The 20,346-nt window shown below is 41.2% G+C and overlaps 1 protein-coding gene and 1 long non-coding RNA gene across 4 annotated transcripts in view; one reads left to right on the forward strand and one right to left on the reverse strand.

Moving 5' to 3' along the window:
- Positions 1–20,346, reverse strand: part of NAV2 (neuron navigator 2) — a 364,005-nt gene that overhangs the window by 218,939 nt on the left and 124,720 nt on the right. The window lies entirely within an intron of this gene.
- LOC116833215 (uncharacterized) overlaps positions 1–20,346 on the forward strand; it is a 29,144-nt gene that overhangs the window by 2,965 nt on the left and 5,833 nt on the right. The window contains exons 2-3 of one of the 2 annotated variants that reach the window (XR_012655763.1): positions 15,974–16,048; positions 17,951–18,169. This is a non-coding gene — a long non-coding RNA (uncharacterized LOC116833215). Of the gene's footprint in view, positions 1–15,973; positions 16,049–17,950; positions 18,170–20,346 lie in introns of those variants that run through there. The other variant, XR_004375626.1, reaches the window with a different exon arrangement.

Consider the following 20,346-nt stretch of genomic DNA (forward strand, 5'->3'; position numbering starts at 1 on the left):
CAAGCAGTAATAAGACAGTCCCTGCCCTAGAAAGCTCATGACATAGGTTTACGATAAGATGCAAAAGGTAGATGAAATGGACAAATAGGGGTGGGAAGACAAATCAGTAATAAATGAGAATGTTTCCTGTCTAGCAACTGACAGGAATTACAGCAAAGACAAGTCATACAGAGGGATCTGTATAATGCTTTTACACACCGAAGACCTTGGAATAGAATACTGGGCTTTTTTCTTTTTTTGCATTTGGCATGCTGTGGGAAATCAGTAACAGAGATGGAACTGGACTCCTTCAATTTGGAGCCAGTACAAGAAATCAAGAGGCAATCAATAACTCAGTAAACAATAAAACAGTTAATAATATGGAGCACATCTAGGGCTATCCATGCTCAAAGCAAATTGCAAACATTAATTCCTTAATCCTTACAATACCCCAGGGATTATTACTACCTCCACCTTACAGGTAAGCAAACTAAGCCAGAGGTCTCTCTCTGCAGTATTAACTACCCTTCCACACCTGATACCACACAGTTATCCCTTCTTGCTCCTTTAGGAGCTGTGCAGACAAGGAAGGGTCAGAAAACAACATGGAGGTCCTGTTCTCTGGCACCTTCAGATTCTGGCTGCTGGGAAATTGCAGAAATGAAGCTCATAGATCCTAGGGACTCTGGGGGATTCTAAGACCTCACTCCCTCAATCTGGCCTATATACCCTGTCCTTTCAGGTAACAAGGAAGACTACACTGTGAAGTTAGTGTCACAGAATTTCCAGTGCAGGGTTCCTCCTAATTGTAATTTTTTCCAATGACTTCTTTTAAAATAATTTCCCTTAATCAGGATAACCACATAAGGCCCACTGAAGGCTTTACTAATTATCATCATTGTGATGTATGCCACAACTCTTACTAATCATACTGTGTGTTAATGGAAGAACAGATGTTCCATAACTCTCCAACCTTAATGCCTGTACTAGAGTGCAATCCCAGAGCAGGCCCTCGATGGCATGGTGCGGCACTGCATCAACCTGCCTCTTGGTTCCCTCTTGGGTTTTCAATGACTCTCTTGGACTCCAATACAGTTCATTTGCTGAGGTGAGTTGAGTTGACTTGACTCTCCAGCCTCAAAAGTCCACCCTTTCTGGGGTAATCAAAATCAAAAGGAAACAACTTATCTGCCATACCTGACCTGTGCCAGGCACGCAACAATATCTGACCTCTCTTTTTCCAGCTCCGGAGCTCTGATGAGTTCTTTCTTCCTCCCCTTAATAGCAGGGGTCATTGCATCTTTTGCCTCGGTGGTAGCACAGCAGAAAACACATGCGCCCCTCTACCACGGGTTCCCAGCCCTGTCAACCCTAAATAATGGTACTATCTGTGCCCCCTCCCCTGTAGCCACAAGATGCCCTGCTTCTCCTTTCCAGAGACTGATTCTATACTTGCTGACTTTCTTCTGGGCTCAAATGTCTTCTCTTTTCAGACAAAGTGATCACAGCCCTCCTTCCTGGGACTGTTTTTTACTATGACAGGCTTCACCCAACCCCCAGCTTCTCCTTGAAACTTAGCATCCACTGCACTCTTTTCTGGGGCTGCACTGTAATCCTCTTCTTCCCCTGGGATAGCCCTCCTTCTTCTGGCTAGGCTAGAGTTCTCACTGACCTCCCCAGATCACCCTCACCAGGGTTCCGATACTGCTCCAGGGAGCCTCCTTCCAAGTCTCTCAAGACTCCAGGCTTCCCCCTCTCTCTCCCTGTGACTGAACTCCACAAAGTGCTTTTACCTGGTGAGCATTATACGCACTTGACAAACACATGGCCCCCATTCCCAGTTTAACTCCTGATCCTCCCTTGGAACATTTATCTTATGGGCCCATGCCTTGCAACAGGGGCGAGCTGGCCAGGGCCCACCGACACTACTTTAAAGAGGGCAGACTGCCTTGTTACCATTTTATTCTTGCTCCAGAGGCTGTAAAAAGAGCTTAACATGACGTAAGCAAACTCCCAATCTTGTAAAAGCAATGAATGGGAAATGATCCATACAGATGTTGCCATTCTCAGCCCAATTCTAGTACGAAGAGAAAATGAGGTAAATAATTATAATTATAAGGATACAGATGAATAGGGTATATTACATGAACTGCACAATAAGATGGACCACAATAAGATGGATTAGAGTCAAGAAATAGTAAGAAACTAAATACTTTAAGACAGGGAAATAGCCGAGTTCGACAGAGAAGGAAGATGTTAAGATATGAAAGGCTGATTACAGAAGGTAGCAGAAGCAAGCCTTTATGTCAGGAAATAAAATACGATAATAAGATTCTATACAATTGGAAGGGAAGGAGTTGGAAAATACAACAGAGGCAAGCCCGAGTGCTGGCTAGGGGAAGGACTGACACCTCAGGACAAACAACAGGGTGACATCCCATCCCAGCGAGGAGGCAGGTTAGGTATCACCCTTTGTTTGGGTCTATAGGATTATTTCTCTTTTTGAGTGGGGAAGGAGCATCCCTTAGGCTTACCCTCAGGCCTGCCCTGAAGACAAAACGAAGGGAGCACCGAAGGGGGAAGCCAAACCCTACCTGAGTGGAACTGATTACTCCAGGCCCACCATCGCCAGAGGGGAGAAATGCTAAGGCTGGCAAGAGGAAAGAGGTGCCTTGACACACAGTATAAACATTCCATGAATTTTGGCTATAAAAAGTATTTAAGACAAGACTCTGAAAATCCTAACAAACTACTATTAACACATTGTAAAAACTAATTATTAAATGTTTATGTATCACTTTTTTCCCATAAAATAGTTTGGGTTCACAATATTTGAGCATAGCATCAAAACACTGTAATAATGAAAAAAGTACTGGATATTAAGGAAGATTTGTTCTGTATCTAAGGCTATGTCTACACTAGAGAGCTTACAGAGGCATAGCTGTACCAATGCAGCTGCGCTGCTGTAAGATCTCTCGTGTATCCATCCAATGCCAATGGGAGAGAATTCTCCTGTCGACATAATTAATTCACCCCCAATGAGCTGTGGTAGCTATGTTCGGTGGGAGAAGCTCTGCTACCGACATAGTGCTGCACACATTAGTGCTTATGCCGGACTGGGGAGTGGAATATTCATATCTCTGAGCGACGTAAGTTTTGCAAACACAAGTGGTAGAGTAGACATAGCCATAGAGGAAGGGCAAATACAGTCTTTTGTGGCAATTGTCATGGGATTTTTCTAGGAATACTAATGTTGCTAGGACTATGAACTCCATGCAAACTATCTATGCAAAACAGTTGTTGCTTCATGCAGACATATAGTTTTGCACCTGCAGTAATGGACATGCAAAGGATTCTGAAGTGGCATGGTAACAAGATCACATAGGTATAAAATGTCATGGGTAGAACTAAATTTCCTGAGTAAATCACAACTGAGCACCAGCTTATACAGATAGAAATCTAACAACACTGCACTGCGCTGACACTCAGCATAGCACACTTAGCTGTCCCCTTAAAATTACACTGTTTCAATGACTGTTTATTGCTGAACTCCGAGGGACCCTTCTGGGCCAAGCCCATATATTGTTTAAGCCCTTAAAGCTGACGTGAGGTTGTTGATTTGCCAAAAGGGAGTGTGTATTTTCTTTTTTGCTGTGAGCCACGAGTGGCTTTTGGCAGGCAGCTCTGATTTCTCAGTTGCTTTGCCTCCTGCCGCAGGCAACATCTAACAGCAGAGGAAAAGGAGAAATTGGATGTTTCTGAAGCTGGGTAGGTATAGAGCGGAGGGACTGGTGCTAAATGGGAGTACAGTCATACACTGCAATGATCAACATGTGATTTGAATTACTTGCTATTTGAAAAGAACAGTTAAAGTCAGATCAAATGTCCAAAAAAAGAAAAGTGACCCCCCCCAATCACCCTCGCTCCCCAAAGAAGCCTTAAGTGTTGCTCTTTAGAACACTATACACAAATCCATTTTTACAAGTAGATGTAGCATATTAAATTGTCCATGGCACGGTCAGCTGTACAATACCGGTTCCGCAACATGCAGGATACTTATTTGATCTGACATTTCGTAAAACTAAACACAAATTAAAGGACAGCTGATTCTAACCCTGAAAGATCCTGCTCCTATAAGGGAAGTCTAGATTCTAAAACTCCACTGGTAACAGACAGTGTAATAAAGAAACTCAACAGTCATCAGATAATACATTGTCATAAAGAGTTATAAACAGGAACTTGGGAAAATGCAGGGAGCTCAGGCAAACTATACAGGGCTGGGGGCAGGGGGAGTAGGATGGACAGCTGGGTTGGCAGTTCTATTTCCCCAAATTTAATTAAAGTTTTTCTTTATAAAAACTGATTAATCCTTGTTGCTTAGTTGTTCCAATTGCTGCACATGGTAATTTACTTAACACGTGAACTCCTTTTTGTATGAAGTATTTTTACTTTAACTGCTCTAGTGATGATCTTTTCCCAAATTCAAGCTAAGCTTCTTCTGTCACTTGAAAGGGAAAATAAATATTCTTTGTCATGATCTCCCCTTTCTTCTAAATTAAGTGAGGAGAGAAATCTCTCTTTATTGACAACAACCTGAAAGCCAGAGATTCTGTTCAGAATAACTTCGGAGAATAACCCTGAACCACACATTCTGTTATTTCATTGCAAAGCAGTTGGAAAGCCGGTTTAATCAGCTACCTGAATACGTCCTGTACCTAAGAGACTCTCTAGGTGATGTAGGGGGCATGACTGCATGAGATGGGGAAAAGGTCGGAGAATCTTGTGTCCTAATGATTGGTAACTACCAGAATGGACCCACAGGGCAATGGACAGCCAGGAGCAACTTAGATCAGCCATTCAGCTGCTTTAGCTGAATAGACAGGTGCCAAGCTCAGGGGGAGGGAGGGATGCAAAACTGAAACAAAAGTTATCTTTGCACCACACACTTCTCTGACATGACCCAGGATGGACTGTGGCCTTGTATGTTTGGCACTACCCTAATTTTGCATTTACATACAATTTGTATTGTAAATATTTTTCCCGTCACAGCGGGAGCTAATTCACATATCACTCCTCTTTGGGTCAGACTTGTAGAATTTCTTTTTCAAGGTCCTTATCCTCTGTACCATATATCCTCCTAGTCTTAGGTGTCAATTCTAAATTGAAATCTTAATTTGTGAAGCCTGCTCTCTCACAGAGGAACAAGCTGTGGATTTGAGGGGCTACCATTAGTCTCTCCTCCACAATATTAATAAATATTACTATACAAATGTATTGCTCTTTTCATCCACTGATCTTACAGTGCTTTACAAATGTGGGCAAGCATCATCCTTCCCCCCTCCTTCCACCTCCTGCTTTTTACAGAGACAGTAACTGAGGTACGGAGGACTTCCTTCAATTTCTTTATAAGGGACAGGAATAATAAGGTTTTCTGATTCCCATTTGTGCTCATACCACTACTGCTTTTCCAGGTATATGGCTCAGGACTACTCTTGTATGCTGACAGGTACTTTAGAATAGCTCTGCACTTCTAACAAGTATGAACACAATTAGCCACAGAAGATTTTGTGCTTGTAACGTAATGGCAATCTCAATTTCTATACTGGTCTGTGTTAGAAGAAAAAAGCTGCCTGGTCAGTATAGGCAGAACAAGGCAAATGACACTAAAAATACCCCAGTGAACATGTTAATAAAGACCCATCTATGGGCACAGATATATGCTGAACATGGACTACATTTGACAGAAGCTTAGACATGGAAACTCCACCCAGAGCCAGAGTATACATACAGCTTTGCCCAGTAAGAAGCAACAGGGTAATATGTAAATTGTGCTGCCCTTGTGACATGCTGAGATATATCACTTTTTCCCTAAATAAAGGTCAGTCTCAAGCTCTTACTATGGGTTTTCTCCCTCAGAAACTCTAGAAAATGTTTATATATCATGACGTAAGCCTCAATTTTGTACAGCACTAGGAATTTGGTTTTTATGGAATGCCTCTCCACAAGAATTATTCTTTATTTCAAACCAAGTTATATTGCCTTCAATCTCAGTATTTGGGACAGTAAAAAGTTTTCAATCTTGACTGCAAAACTTTCAACAGAAGAAAAATGAAGGTTAATTTCTGAAGCATTTTTAAAAAGCTCAGTGCCCTCTCCTGGTACACGACAGAACACAGAATGAAGACCCTAATCTGCACGCTGAACTATATCTGCAAACCTGTTTGTTCTGGTAAAAAAACATTTCAAGGCTATGGTGTTATGCTTAACTGTTTACTTCATTACATTAAAAAGCAATTAAAAGACAAAACAAACAAAAAAGTTTCATTACACTGGCAATTCTTAAAATCCTGTCAGTTTTGTTTCAGACAAAGTTACTTCCATATTTGCATTATTCCTTAAAAACTTTCCTATACATTGTACAGGAAATGGCAAGGAAAAATGGAAAATACGGCTTGCTCTCAAAGGATATAAATCAGGGTGCTGTGCCGAGTCTTCATTTATTCACTCTAATTTAAGATTTTGCATGCCAGTAATACATTTTAACCTTTTTAGGTCTCTTTCTATAAGTCTATAATATATAACTAAACTATTGTTGTATGTAAAGTAAATAAGGTTTTTAAAATGCTTAAGAAGCTTCATTTAAAATTAAATTAAAATGCAGAGCCCCCCAGACCGGTGGCCAGGACCCGGGCAGTGTGAGTGCCACTGAAAATAAGCTCGAGTGCCGCCTTCGGCACGCATGCCATAGGTTGCCTACCCCTGATATAAATATTACCTTGCTCAAAATGCACCTCTTATCTGAATAAATACTAATATATGTTCATTTTTGCAACCTAATGTAAGGTTGCTATCAGTTCAAATTTAGACAGGCCAATAAATATTTTGATGGGGATGTCCCAAAAACCTAAGTTTACAGGATGTTAACAGCAAAAGAGCTTGGTGCTGATAGAACATTTTCACAGTGTAAAAGCAGGATGACTGATGCCGGGTCTGTATTTAGAGCCTGAAGACACAACTCGTGTGCTGCTCATGTGGTTCTTAAGTAAACCACAAATCCCCATCAATATTTGATTTTTTTTCCTTCCACAAACATATCTGCAGCTGCCAAATAGCACTAGAAATGTACTCACTAAGCACCACGGAGAAAGTTCTGATTCATGATGTCTAAGTTTCCATTCCCTTCAAAGGGCATTCTTGTATTCAGAATGGTTTGGGGCAACCCAAACCAGGATGTCTTTTCTGTTTAAAACTGCTAAAATATGATGGGGGAGGGGGCAAGATCCTTCTCTTTCATCTCTACATTCAGCTCTCAAAGGTCTCCAGCCCAAGCCTGAACAACTAGACTGGAATTAAACAGCCTTTTAGCCCAAGCCCTGCAAGCCTGATTAAACAGACACGGGCCAGCTGTGGGAGTTTAATAGTAGTGTATACATACGCTAAAGGCCTAATCCTGCAACAAGAAGATGATGAGTATCCTCAACATTGAGTATGTCTGATCATGAAAAGCACTACATACTCACAGCTTCAATGTTTGAGAGGTCATAATAGTACACCAGGTTATTACACTTATCCTTTGAACTCTTTACTCTGATAAAATGATTAGGATGATTCGTTAAACATAAAGGGCTCAACAAAGTTCCTGCCCAGAGCTGCTGTCAACCCAGTGCATAGTGGATGTTTGCACATAATACAAACTTTGCACAAATGCTTAGGCATGACTCGGGACAGGAATAGCAAGCTGGAGGTCAGTACTGAGATGCCATAACAAAGCTGCATGGCTCTAGCTAGTCTTATCAATGTCTCATTTTTGAGCGTTAAATATTCAACCCGAAAATAGGAGAAATGTCTCAGGAAATACCTAAAGCATGAGAATCATCTGCTTTCAATCTCCATCAGACATTGCAGCAAAGCACGATTTCTAGCCAATCAGATGAAAGTGGCCCAATCTTAAACAAAGAATGGCTACTTCTCTCCAGTAACTGTGGTTCTTTGAGATGTGTAGTCCACATGGATTCCGCTTCTGGTGAGTATGTATCCTGTGCAAATGAGATCAGATATTTTGGCTAGTGATGTCCATTGGATCCTCACACCTTGCAACATCAGGGCATAAAGGGCAGAGTGGATCCAACCATCCCTCAGTTCCTTTGCCAGTACTGAATCCTGTATCTACAGGACTTTGTGGAAGAAGAAAAAGAATGGATTTTGGAATCCACATGGACAACACATCTTGAAGAACCATGCTTACTGTCGGATAAGTAACCATTCTTTCTTCGCCAAGTGATTGGCCTCATGGATCCCAGTTCTGGTGACTAGCAAGCAGTGACCTCATCGGTAGAAAGTAGATGATAGGAGCCCTATGTAAACAAGGACTGTAGGACAGCTGTAACAAAATGGGGGCATCTGATCCTGATCCTGCCACGGTTAAGTAGTAGTACTGGGTGACAATGTAGACTGATCCCTGTGAAGCTGTCCAGCAAATTTCTGAAAAAGGCATACTTCTTAGAAAAGCCACAGAAACTACCTGAAACATGACAGGATGGTTACTAACCTGCATAGCTAGATCTAATCTGGCTATCTCATAACAGGATCTAATACAGTTAGATACCCACTCAGACAACATTTGGGTGGAAATAGCTTGAGCCTTAATCCTGTCTGCAAAGGCTACAAACAGTCTAGAGGAGCTCCTGAGGGGTCTTGACCTGTCCAGCTAGTATGAAATAGCCCTGCTCACATTAAAGGACTGCAATTTGGCTTTCGCCTGGTTTGAGTGGTTTGGGGAAGAAACTGGGAGGTGAACCGAAAAATTTAAATACAAATCAGAAACAATCAGACAGGAACTTGAGGTGCAGCCTAAGAGTCGCATTATCTCTATGGAACTATGTGTAAGGGGAACCAGCCATAAGGGCCTGAATTCCCCAAACTGATACCATGGCTACTAAAAAGCTAGTCTTCATAGGTAAAAAGAGCAGGTTGCTAGGTGCTCAAAGGAAAGTTCCATTAAGCCAAATAACACTGTGGAGGTCCCAGGAAGGGGGTGGCTCCCAGAATAAGGAAACACATGTATGAGAACTTTTAGGAATCTAGAAACTGTAGGATAGGAAAATATGATACAGCCCTGAATAGGAGAAGGATGTGCTGCTATTGCTGCTAAATGTATTCTTAGGGAGTTGATGGATAGTCCTTAATATTTTGGGGTTAGCAGATCATTCAGAATAGCAGAAACAGGTGCTTCCAAGGGACAGAGGAGACGCTGTACTTCCCAAATAGAAAATCTCTTGTATTTTGCTGCATAGTCACACAAGACAGTCTAGCAGATGCTTTTCCACTATGCAGCAAGATGCCTGGACATCAGCTGAACAACTTCTTTCGTGGCAGCTATCTAGTCTGCATCCAGACTATCAGATGTAATGATACTGGATCCAGGTGTATTTTCGAACATCCATTTTACTAAACGATATACAATAGAGCAGGTAGTGTGAGCAGAGTTTGTAAGGAGGCAGGTTCACCTGCTCTGAGTACCAGAACTCTCTGGGGCTGCCTTGATCACTGCAACTGAATCTTGTCTGAGTTTCCTCAAGATTCTCAATATTAACAGGATTGGTGGGTAGGCCTACGTGAGCCACGGTGCCCATGAGATGAGAAAGGCATGTAACAGCAAACCTGGAATCAACCCCCCGGCCTTTGAGTGCTCCAGCAGAAAGACCCTGAAGTAGGCCTTCCTCACTTTCTGTGTCTTTTTGGAGAAGGAACAACAACAGAACACATCAGTAATGTGCCCCTTTACCTTGACTAAAGAGGCACTTAAAGTTCTCATCATTCATCTGATGATAGCCTTCAAGAGGGGCAAATTTTAAATCCTGGGGACTGTTGTGACAACTGGTCTATAACTTTTTCCTGCTTGGAAATTAACCATGAAAATAGGTCAAGCTATTTTAAAAAAAGAATGTTATAAACAGGTGCAAGAAAACCAGACAGAGGCTGAATTAGTCCAAACAAAAAGGCCTACTGACGGGTCAAGGACTATGTGGAGATTGGACTTAACGTCACCTATACCAAGTTTGGCCTTACAGAAATGGATTTAATTGAATGAAACGACAAAGGAATGAACTACGCCACCCATTCCCCTCTCCTGCCTTTTGGGGTCCTTAAAAGGAGATTCTGAAAAAAGCAGCATGGCTTTCCAGCTCAGCTTTTTGCATCTCATCTCAAGGTCCTTGATCCCAAGCAGAAACAGCAGACCAGACTGCAGGGTTTTCTTCCCGAGGGGAAGGTCAGCAGGCCTTGCTCTTGTTTAAGGAACTTGATTTTCACCTGAGAGTCCTGAAACTCATCATATCCTCATGACATCCAGTCCTCAAGCCCATAAGTGGTGACACTCAATTGTCAGCACTGCAGAGGCACATCAGATCCTGTTCTGTCATCCTCCCCCCTTGTGTTACTTTTAGCTCCACTATTTTTCTTCTTCCTAATCCCTCTCCCACTCAGCTTTTCAACAGATTCTGCAATCAGCTCCACTACACATATTACCACATCCAGGCCTGCCTTGTCTGAGGAGAAACGACCCAAATCAGATGATGTCCTTGACTGTAATGTGAGCCTGAGTCCAAGCAACAGGTACCATGGCCGACTTGCCAGCCTAAAGTATCCATTCATTACTGACCAGCCACCCAGTGTTCCAAGAACATCAACAAAAGTCGTATTTCCCCCACTAGTTCTATCATGTATTTCCTTCACCTTGTGACTGTCTGTTAAAAACAACAGATTTGAATGTACTTCAGACAGCAAGCCAGAGTGAAATTAACCCTTTCCTTTTCACCAAAGAAAAAAGTGTGTTAATGAAAAAAAAGAGACTGATATTTTGCCTCCAAAAGAAGAGAGATTTTAATAGGCTTTTATTAAGTTTGTTTTGCATAACTACTCAGTTTTAGTTTCAGTATAAATGCTTGTTTTGATTTCTTGTTCTTTCTTCCGTTTGAGCAATGAATGAATGCTTTTGGATGTATTCCAAGCAGCCATATAAACCACGGTCTCTGTAGAAGAAAAACCCCAAACTTTTCTATCACTGTTTTCATGTTGAACAATGCAAGTGTTTGTAATATCTTTCACTCTCCTGACCCTTCAAAACAATACAGCAGAACTCAGCCATAGCAGCTTGGGTCACAGTATCAGGGATATCTTCAAGTCTGTTAGAAGTTTTGCCTTTTTTTTTTTTTTTTGCGCTAGTGGGCATGATACAAACAACTAAAATGATACTAACTACACTAACTATAGAAACCATGAGTTAGCGACCACTAACTAGCCTAACAAGAGATTGCACAGTGCACCGAGTAAGGGGACGCTACAGAGTTCCATCACGCTGCCATGGATGGTAAGAAGGAACTGAGGCTCCATTGGACCAGCTCTGCCCTTTATGTACTTGGGTGGTGGTGAAGGGGGAGCCAGGTGTGGCCAAAAAGAATCTGTTCTATGGTGCATGTGCATCAAAAAAAAGAATCCATAAGAACAATCACTATAAGAACCACCAACCTTTAAGTTACATATAAAAAAAAATTCAAACTGGAATTAAGAGCTTAGACACCTGCAGAAGGCAAGAAAATACGTGGTACTGGTTACTGTACACTGTGTTTTTCATCCCCATCCAGGAACTCCAGTACTGAAGGATTCGATATATCAATCCGTAACCTGAATGGGTAAAATTAATTCTGAAATCAATCAAACTCTGAAACAAAGAACTATAATAATCACAAGAAACATTTAGAATATGGCTTTACAATTCTTTCCTCTAAATAAAACATTTTCTGTCTGTATGTTGCTTTGGGCCACTTTCTTTATATAAATAAATTGTTTCATTTTCAAAATTAAAATAGCATGTATGGATTAATTTCAAACAAGGAAAGAACATCACGGGCCAAATCCTTAACTGGGGTTAAATGATGTAGTTCCATCCATCTGCTGATCTAGCACTATGTTCTTTAATATTAATGGGCTAGATCAAGCATTTAGGCTCAAGCTAGTGTAGGGGGCAGTTCATAGCTACCCACTCCAGCAATAGCTCTGGTAAGAATACACCTCTCTGAAGAACACAGCTCCTCTCTTCCATGGTGGCAAGAGAGAAAGAGTGACAGCTCCTGTGACAGCCCATTACCAGACACAGCATAGCCTCACCATCATGGCTGGCCAACATGCGTGTTTGTGAGTAGTAACGAGGGTGGAGTCCATGGCTCCACCTACTCTGTGCCCACTTACTTGCTGGGGTGGCAGAAGAGCAAACGTTTTGGGTACACAGTCCCTGCTCGCCTTCCTGTGCCTGGACCCAGCAACCAGGTCCTACACAGTCTCACTGGGGAGTGTTTCAGAGTGGTAGCTGTGTTAGTCTGTATCAGCAAAAACAATGAGGAGTTCCTGTGGCACCTTAGAAAGTAATAAATTTATTTGGGCATAAGCTTCCGTGGGCTAGAACCCACTTTATCAGATGCATGAAGTGAAAAATACAGGAGCAGGTATAAATACATGAAAGGATGGGGGTTGCTTTACCAAGTGTGAGGTAAGTCTAACAAGATAAATTAATTAACAGCAAGATACCAAGGGAGGAAAAATAACTTTTGAAGTGGTAAGAGAGTGACCCATTACAGACAGTTGACAAGAAGGTGTGAGTAACAGTAGGGAGAAATGAGTATTGGGGAAATTAAGATCTTACTCCTCCTCACTCTTCACTATAGCTGCATAAGCCAGGACAAAGGCACAGTTTAGCCCAAAATAAGCAAGTTAGATTAGGGATTTATAAAAACAAATCCAGCCAAAAACTAGAGAATAAACTGTCCTGGACATACATCACAGCAGCTTTAGAGTAAGACTATTTAATTACTTAAAATAACCAAATTAGACATACTTACACAGAGACAGTGCAACAGCAGAAGCCTGAAATCAAAGATCTACAGACAGACACTCTAACAGAGGTGAAAGCTAATTTCTCAGGACTGGATAATCCTTTATCAAAAGTATGACCTGCTTTGGATATTTGAGTGTGAAGAGCTTAGTACTAGGTATTCTATAAATAGAGACATATTCAAATAGAGACACAAGCCTAGGTGGCAAAAGAAACAGTTGTATAAACAGCTTCAACTACTAAATCACAAACCGGACACAGAATCTTTGTCACATTCTGGTTTAGTATGAAGAGTTTCACGACGTATCTCACTGTATTTTTTTTTCTTATGGATAGAGAAAATAGAGTTTCTGTTCAGAAAATAAAGCCACTATGTGGTATTCAGAAAGCAGGAGCTGAACTATGTAAACATGAGCAGGTATCTCTTGCTCTCAACATATGCTTTAAACTTACATTACTCAGATCCAGCCCATTTCGAAAAGCTAGAAAGATTTCCCCATAGCTAGAGCTCAGAAAGGGAATGAATTAATTAATCCTATAAGGGGAGATAAATTTATAGCTACAATTTATTTCCTGTCTGATTGATTCCCTAGCCCCTTGCTTTTAATCTTTTTTCCCTGCAAGAAAGCTTTAAAAAAGGCCTTTACCATAAAGTCAAGTGAAAATAATGCTGAGGACCAAAGACAAGTACTGTATCGTTAAGGATCTGTCCTTAATTCACTCTGCACATTTTAGCCTGAGCACAATTTCCACCCTTGAGACCAAATTCAACCTTGGTGCAAGCAAGTGAAACCACACTGACCTTAATAGTGTCTGTTGTTCCTACAAGGGTCTCAGTAATAGGCAATTTTACATAATAGATGTGCTATAATATGGAGGCACAATAAGATGAGTTAAGGATGGCCTCATCTCAGATGTCCTTTCTGATTTATGTCAAAATTCTAGTATGATGTTAAACCTTGAATTGTTATAATAAATTAATTTTCTCTTTTTTACTTTTCCGGTTGTATTAAGTAATCAATTTTTAAAATAAACTAAGCAGCCATAGAATAAAATCATAGCCATCAAAATGTGAATCACTTTTACTGGGGAAAAAAAAACCTTATCTACTGCACATCAAAGCTATCACTCACTAACATGAGTGTGACACATGTTAAGCACATATTTGCTTATTCCTGGGTGGAAGACCATTCCAAAAAGTCCCCTTTCAATATATAGCAAGATGCAGAAGCTGAGGCACACTGCAGCTATGCTTTTTTTTTTCCTTTTCTTTTTTTAAAGGACAAAAGGCAAGAGAAAGCACCCTGAGACTGAGGCTTCCTTAAAAAGAATGCAGTGTTAGATATTCCCATACTCAATATTTAGCCAAGTGTCTCAGCATGCAGTCGAAGGAGTTAAGCTAGTGGCTGCCATAGTAAGTCTGGCATTGATCCAGGTAATGCTTTTCCCTTCAGACTAACATACAGCTGTGCTGATAAATACCAGGCTAAAGCCAAAAGATGGCCATTTGTTACTATAGGAACACCAAACAGATGTAACATTTAAACACTAACTTACTGAGTAACAAAGTCAAGGTAATAATAATGCCTAACAAAAACCAAGACACAAAAGTTCCCTGCATCAGATTTCTCAGGATAACCTCAGAGAAGAATTATTTGAAAATACACATCTTTATTTAACCATTGAACTCTGATTCCAAGAAATCCTGTGCCTGGAAGTTATGAAGAAAAAAAATGTTTGTCGTGCTTTTGATCTCTTCTGCACTGCTGTGTTTCTGAATTAACAGTACATTTCTAGGCAGCAGAACCCTGCATTGGGAAGGGGGTGCTCTAGTGACAAGACCCCCCGCAAAGCGAGAGGTTCTTGGGACGGGCACCCTAAGATTTATTGCAACCAGTCACACTCATCTAGACAACAATGGCATAAAAGTGTTTGGAGGATCAGGCTCCAGTGACTGCTGATTATCCAAAAATAAAGACAATGTAAGGCACAACTAGGCATCTTGGTGAAATTTCTCTGTAGGGTGTTAGAGCTTGAGTGCAATTTCCACTCCTGAAACCAGATTCAACCTTGGTACAACCAAGTGCAACTACTCTGAAGACAATGGAGTTACACCAGGGCTGAATCTGGCTTTGAGTAACATGGGGCAGCATCCTCAACATCAGATAGGAAATGCCAAACAGCATTTAAAAATGATCCCTGCAGTTAACTGACAAATTCCAAGCTGGGTCCTCTGTAGGGTGACTGGATGTCTCGATAAAATCAGGACTGTGCTGATTTTTAGGCATTTGTCCCGCGTCCTGATCAATGTTCAGTTGGGACGCAATTTGTCCCGATATTTCGCACTCCTGTTTTGTTTTGTTCTGCCGGCAGGACTGCGCCTCCCCCTCCCCCCTCTGCTGGCGGGACTCCAGGACTCCTTTTTTTGTTTTCCTCTCTCTCTCTCTCTGCCGGCGGGACTCCAGGATGCCACGCCCTTTTTTTTTCCCCTCCGCCAGCAGGACTTCCCCCCCACACCCCATTTGTCCCGATATTTTCTTCATCCCATCTGGTCACCTTAGTCCTCTGCAATCTCCATATACTGGGTGGATAGTAACTGTAGTGCTAACAGGGAGAAACTGCAGAGGTGAAATTTTCAAGTCTCTAACTGCAACAAAAATGACTTTTAAGAGACAAACTGGAAGGCATGGCCCTAAAGTCTCTGTTTTTGATATCTATAAAGCTGCAATCAAATATCTGGGGGTTAGTGCAGAAGGCAGCTGCCCACTTAGTGATGTTACACACGTAAGGTCAGATCTTCATCTAATGTAAATGGCTGCAGATCCAACTATTTCAATAATGTACATTTATATTCACCATACATACATCTGACATATGAATCATATTACACCTCTTCCAAGATTCCACTGGATTCCAATTTGTTTTGGAGTGCAAATGAAGATCAATTCTTTTAATTGTTAAATCTCTTTATGGTTTGTGTCCTGGTGGCAACCCCCATTTTCTTATTGATCCTAGCAGCTGAGGACCATTGACTCCTGAATTTACTTTCTCCCTTAACTTTACTGACCCTCAGGGCACTTTGTAAGATGTCCTTATTTTATTTTTTAGGGGAGAGGAGGCTTTCCCTTGTGACAAGGCATCCCTGTCTAGGGCACCCACATGCAACAGGCCGCATCATGACAGGTATGTCTGCCTCCATTTCTCCTTTCTTCCTCCCATAAAAGGAACACAGTCTTTCTCAATGTCCAGTTCAAAAGTCTTCCAGGGAGAAAATGTATTTATTCTTGTACATGTCCAACAGCCCACAGAACCCTCATGATAAACCTTTCTCCCAAAATATAACAAGTTCACAACAGTTTTCATGCCCACTCCTGGGATATCATTTCCAATTCACCCACTGGAGAGTCATTAACCGTCTGCCCCCTTACACTTTCTCCCCTTGTTCCAGGGCCCCAGTATCCAGGCCAGCCACCTGAGAGCTCCCAGTTTCACTTTCTTCCCCCATGACTCATCTCCAAGAGCCCCAAGTCAGCTCTCCCGAGAGAGAATCCCTGCAGTGTTCCACTCAGCCAAGCCTCCCTGTCTGAGGCCTGATCTACACTACAAAGTTAGGTCAACATATGCCACATTAGGTCAAGTTAATAATGTAGGTGTCTACACTACTGAGTCCCTTCCGCCGACCTAAAGGGTTTGTAAAGTCGACTTCTGTAATTAATATTTATGTTTCACCTCTATATTCTAAATATACCAGATATCTTTTATCTTTGGTTACATCTTCCTCTTCCCTTTGCTGAAGTAGGTTTTCCTTGCAAGTTAAAGTCAACCTATTGCTAATATGGGCCTGATCGTTACTCAGTGAATCATAACAATGATGTTAATAAGAAGTGTTTCAGGCTCTGGCCCATACTGGACTAAATATAGACTAACTCTGCACAATCTATAGCCAAATGAACAGTAACAGAAACACTGAACTCCCTCCTTTTACTCATGCAATATGATAGGATATCTGCATCACAGATGATATTTCAGAGCGTTATGTGCCAAAGTGTGACAGGTGTTGTCATGATCTCTTTTTCATAGACAGATACACAAGAGTGGTCATCATTAAAATGATGAATAGACATATGACCACAGATACCTCATGGTTACCACAGCTATTTCCTATTCTAAGTATATGGGGAAATTGTGGTGTCTCTGCCCAGGCTACATTGCTTTCTGTGTCTCCAATATCTCCTCTGGGATGTCCCTCCGCTTCCTCAGACTTAGCATGGATAAAACAAACCCTCTCATTGTTCTCTCTACAGATTCCCCCTTTCTCGCTATTAACAGCTCCTCTTTTCTCCCACTCCTTCAAACTCATATGACACTGGTTGTCTTTGGTTATCCATGCTCTTGCCAAATATTGTCACTATACTACTCCCTTTAACATTTCTAACATCTATTCCTTCCTGTTCATCCACACTGCCAAAATCTTGGCTCACACGCCAGTTCTCTCTGATCTCAACCTCTGTAAACAACCCTTCTCTTGGTCTCTTACCTTGTGCCTCTTTATTTTACCTGCTGGATAAATGATCTTCCTTTCCCACTTCTCTGACCATATCAGCCTCCTTCTTAAATCCCTTTACGGCTCCTCATCTCTTTAAAACTCCTCATCCTGATGTTGAAGGCACAGCACTGCTCTGCCCCAGCCTAAATATCAACAACTTCTTTCTACCTACTTCCTACCCTGATGCTCCACTTATCCCTTCCTCCTTGCACCTTCAGGCTTTTTATCATCTGCTGCCTATGCCTGCAACATCCTTATTCTCCCACTATACCAAACATCCTCTCCCATCTACCTTCAAATCCCCATTTGAAAAATCTCTCTTCCTTTACATAGCTCTCCACCACTACTCCACCACTAACCTCTACTCCTGTGCTATTGCGTTTCTTTTCTTTTCTCCATCTTATTCTCCAGTTTAATACTCTCATCTTTCAAGCTTCAGACAAAATATACAATTTGCATGATCTTTATGTCTTGTAACCATCATCTCTATCTTCACTCTTTCTTATGTGTTGTCATAATTTCCTATGTTTATGTAACAGAAGACCCCATCCACCAATCTGATCAGGGTGGTGGATGCCTGTGCCCACATGGAGCCCCACAAGCCCTACACATGGACTTCACTGAGGTTCGGGACTAGTGTTAGCATCCACAGGAACCAGATGGCAGGATCAAGGCCTCAGCTATTCAGAGTAAGGAGCTTTATCTCTGTTTTCGCTTTAGTGCCATGGAGATGGAAGGCCCTAGATAAATATGAAACAGAAGAAGATAATTTCAGATATCGCTGTGTACTGAAGTTTGCAAATGCTGATTTAAAAAAAAAATGGAGACCACTGTACATGAGATATGCTCACATATATAGAGTAGAATCTGTATAATGATATCACTGTGTCACAGAAGAACTTCATTCTATCAGCAGTCATTAAAACCAGAACTGCTATTTATACATCACAATTTACTGAAATATCCTGTGCCTTTCATTCTACTTTACTCTAAAGGAAGTTTCACTATGTCTATATTCACAAGATGTAAGCACCACTGAATACTCAGCATCTGTTCTCTAAGGAACCAGCATTAACTACAGTAACTTCCTATAAGTACAACAGATGGTACTATGGTATTGCAAACTCTGCAGAGTGGCAGATATTAAGTCTTAAGGTCAGCCGTTGGACAGTGAAAAAATGGATCAATATAAGATAAGAAAACGGTTGCCTAGCTTCTGTAATCCAATAATATTAAGAGAAAGGCATCCCTTGATGTGCTTCATTGGCCCATGTTTGTTTGCAGTAGTTTTTTCTACAACATGCATACAAACAGGAAATGGATTTTTTTTTTCATTCTTCAAGAATGAAGCTATTTTCTGACATGTCTCATTCTATGTAGAAAAACTACAATTATAGGGATGGTCTCTGAATTTTTTTGGACCACTCTATACCGCTATATGCTTAGTTTGCCATACATTGTCTTCATGTCACCTGGAAGTAATCACGTCAATTATAGGTCTTTGTTGTTCTATTTAAACAAATATACATTGCATAAATACATATGATCCAGAAAAATTAGTTCTTACATAGTGGATAGTTATGAAAAGGCATTTAATAGTATGTATAAAGTAGTACAGTTTCATAATAAGCTGTGCTGTATTTCTATTTGCGAGGCAAAGATGTCATCTGCCTTTTCCATCTATTGAACTTTAACATCCAATTGTTAGAAGCTGTAATGTAGTTATACACAGCTGTGACTGAACAATTAGGTAAAAAACTAGGTGAGACTGTGTGTCCTGGTGTGAGAGAGAGGGCTGTAAGGACACAAGGAACTTTCTCCCCCGTGATGCCACCTGCACAATGGCCAGGCACAATAGTCCCTGTGCTTTGGGGAGGGCAGGAACTGCTCCCTTTTAGTGTCGTCAGAGGTGGAAATTACCCAAATGGCACGAGTTGAGATGAAGCCATGGCCTCCCCTGATCAAGTGCATCAAGGGATGTAGACTGCACCATCCAAATTAACAGTGTCAATCTCAGAGAAAAGTTGTTCCCACTGACCCAATGCAAATGATTGCAAACATTACCCCCTCTGGTTTACAATGTATTATATTCTTAGAGCACAAACACTAATAAACACTGGCCTTTAGTGTTCAGTCATGGATAACCATGTGGATATGCACATCAATGCAAGGAACAGTCATGATGATCTTGTGTTTCCGTTAGTAAAGAACCGGAGTGTCCAGCACTGACTACAGTGCTAAGCATCCTAAACTGAGCGGGACAGGTTAGATAGCCTTGCCCCAAGCCATCCTTCTGCACACACCAGGAGTGCAGGGTCAGTACCTTGGAGCAGGAAGTGAAGGGAGAATATCCCCTTTTAGTATGTTACACAGCTGCTGCTCTAGCACGCATGCTGACAGCCATTATGCCCAAACCTGGCTTCCGCAACAACCCTTGGTGTCGGCTCTGGCTGCAAATACCAGAAGAGATACTTTAGTTCTTAGAGAAAAAGTGAGTTAATCTAACTTTCAGTTACAATGTAATTTTTTTTTTTTTTTATGTATTTTGGTATTGCTTGTAGCTCATGAATGAAATTCAGTTCTTACAATACACTTGTGAAACATTAAATTACAGTGATCTTGAAAGTTTCCTCAATTATTTATAATCTAGACAGCTGCTGTGGCTACAGTAAGAATAGCAGCCAATCTCTACCAAGGAGTAAAAGTAGCAAAGATAAATCTGTAAAGATGTTTTTCTTTTTAAGGAGTGGTTGCTCTGTGGATATAAAGAGGATAACGTCAAAGACGGGGGGAAATGGAATAGTAAAACACAAAACAGTTTCAGGCTCTGGGATGGAAAACTGCTGCCAAACTTTTAACCCTTCAACTGATTCCATCATCAGATATATACAAATTGAACACACAGTGAAAAAATTTAAGAACTAAAACCACACAT

Source organism: Chelonoidis abingdonii, chromosome 4, assembly GCF_003597395.2.
Source record: "Chelonoidis abingdonii isolate Lonesome George chromosome 4, CheloAbing_2.0, whole genome shotgun sequence".
Taxonomy (NCBI): Eukaryota; Metazoa; Chordata; order Testudines; family Testudinidae; genus Chelonoidis; species Chelonoidis abingdonii.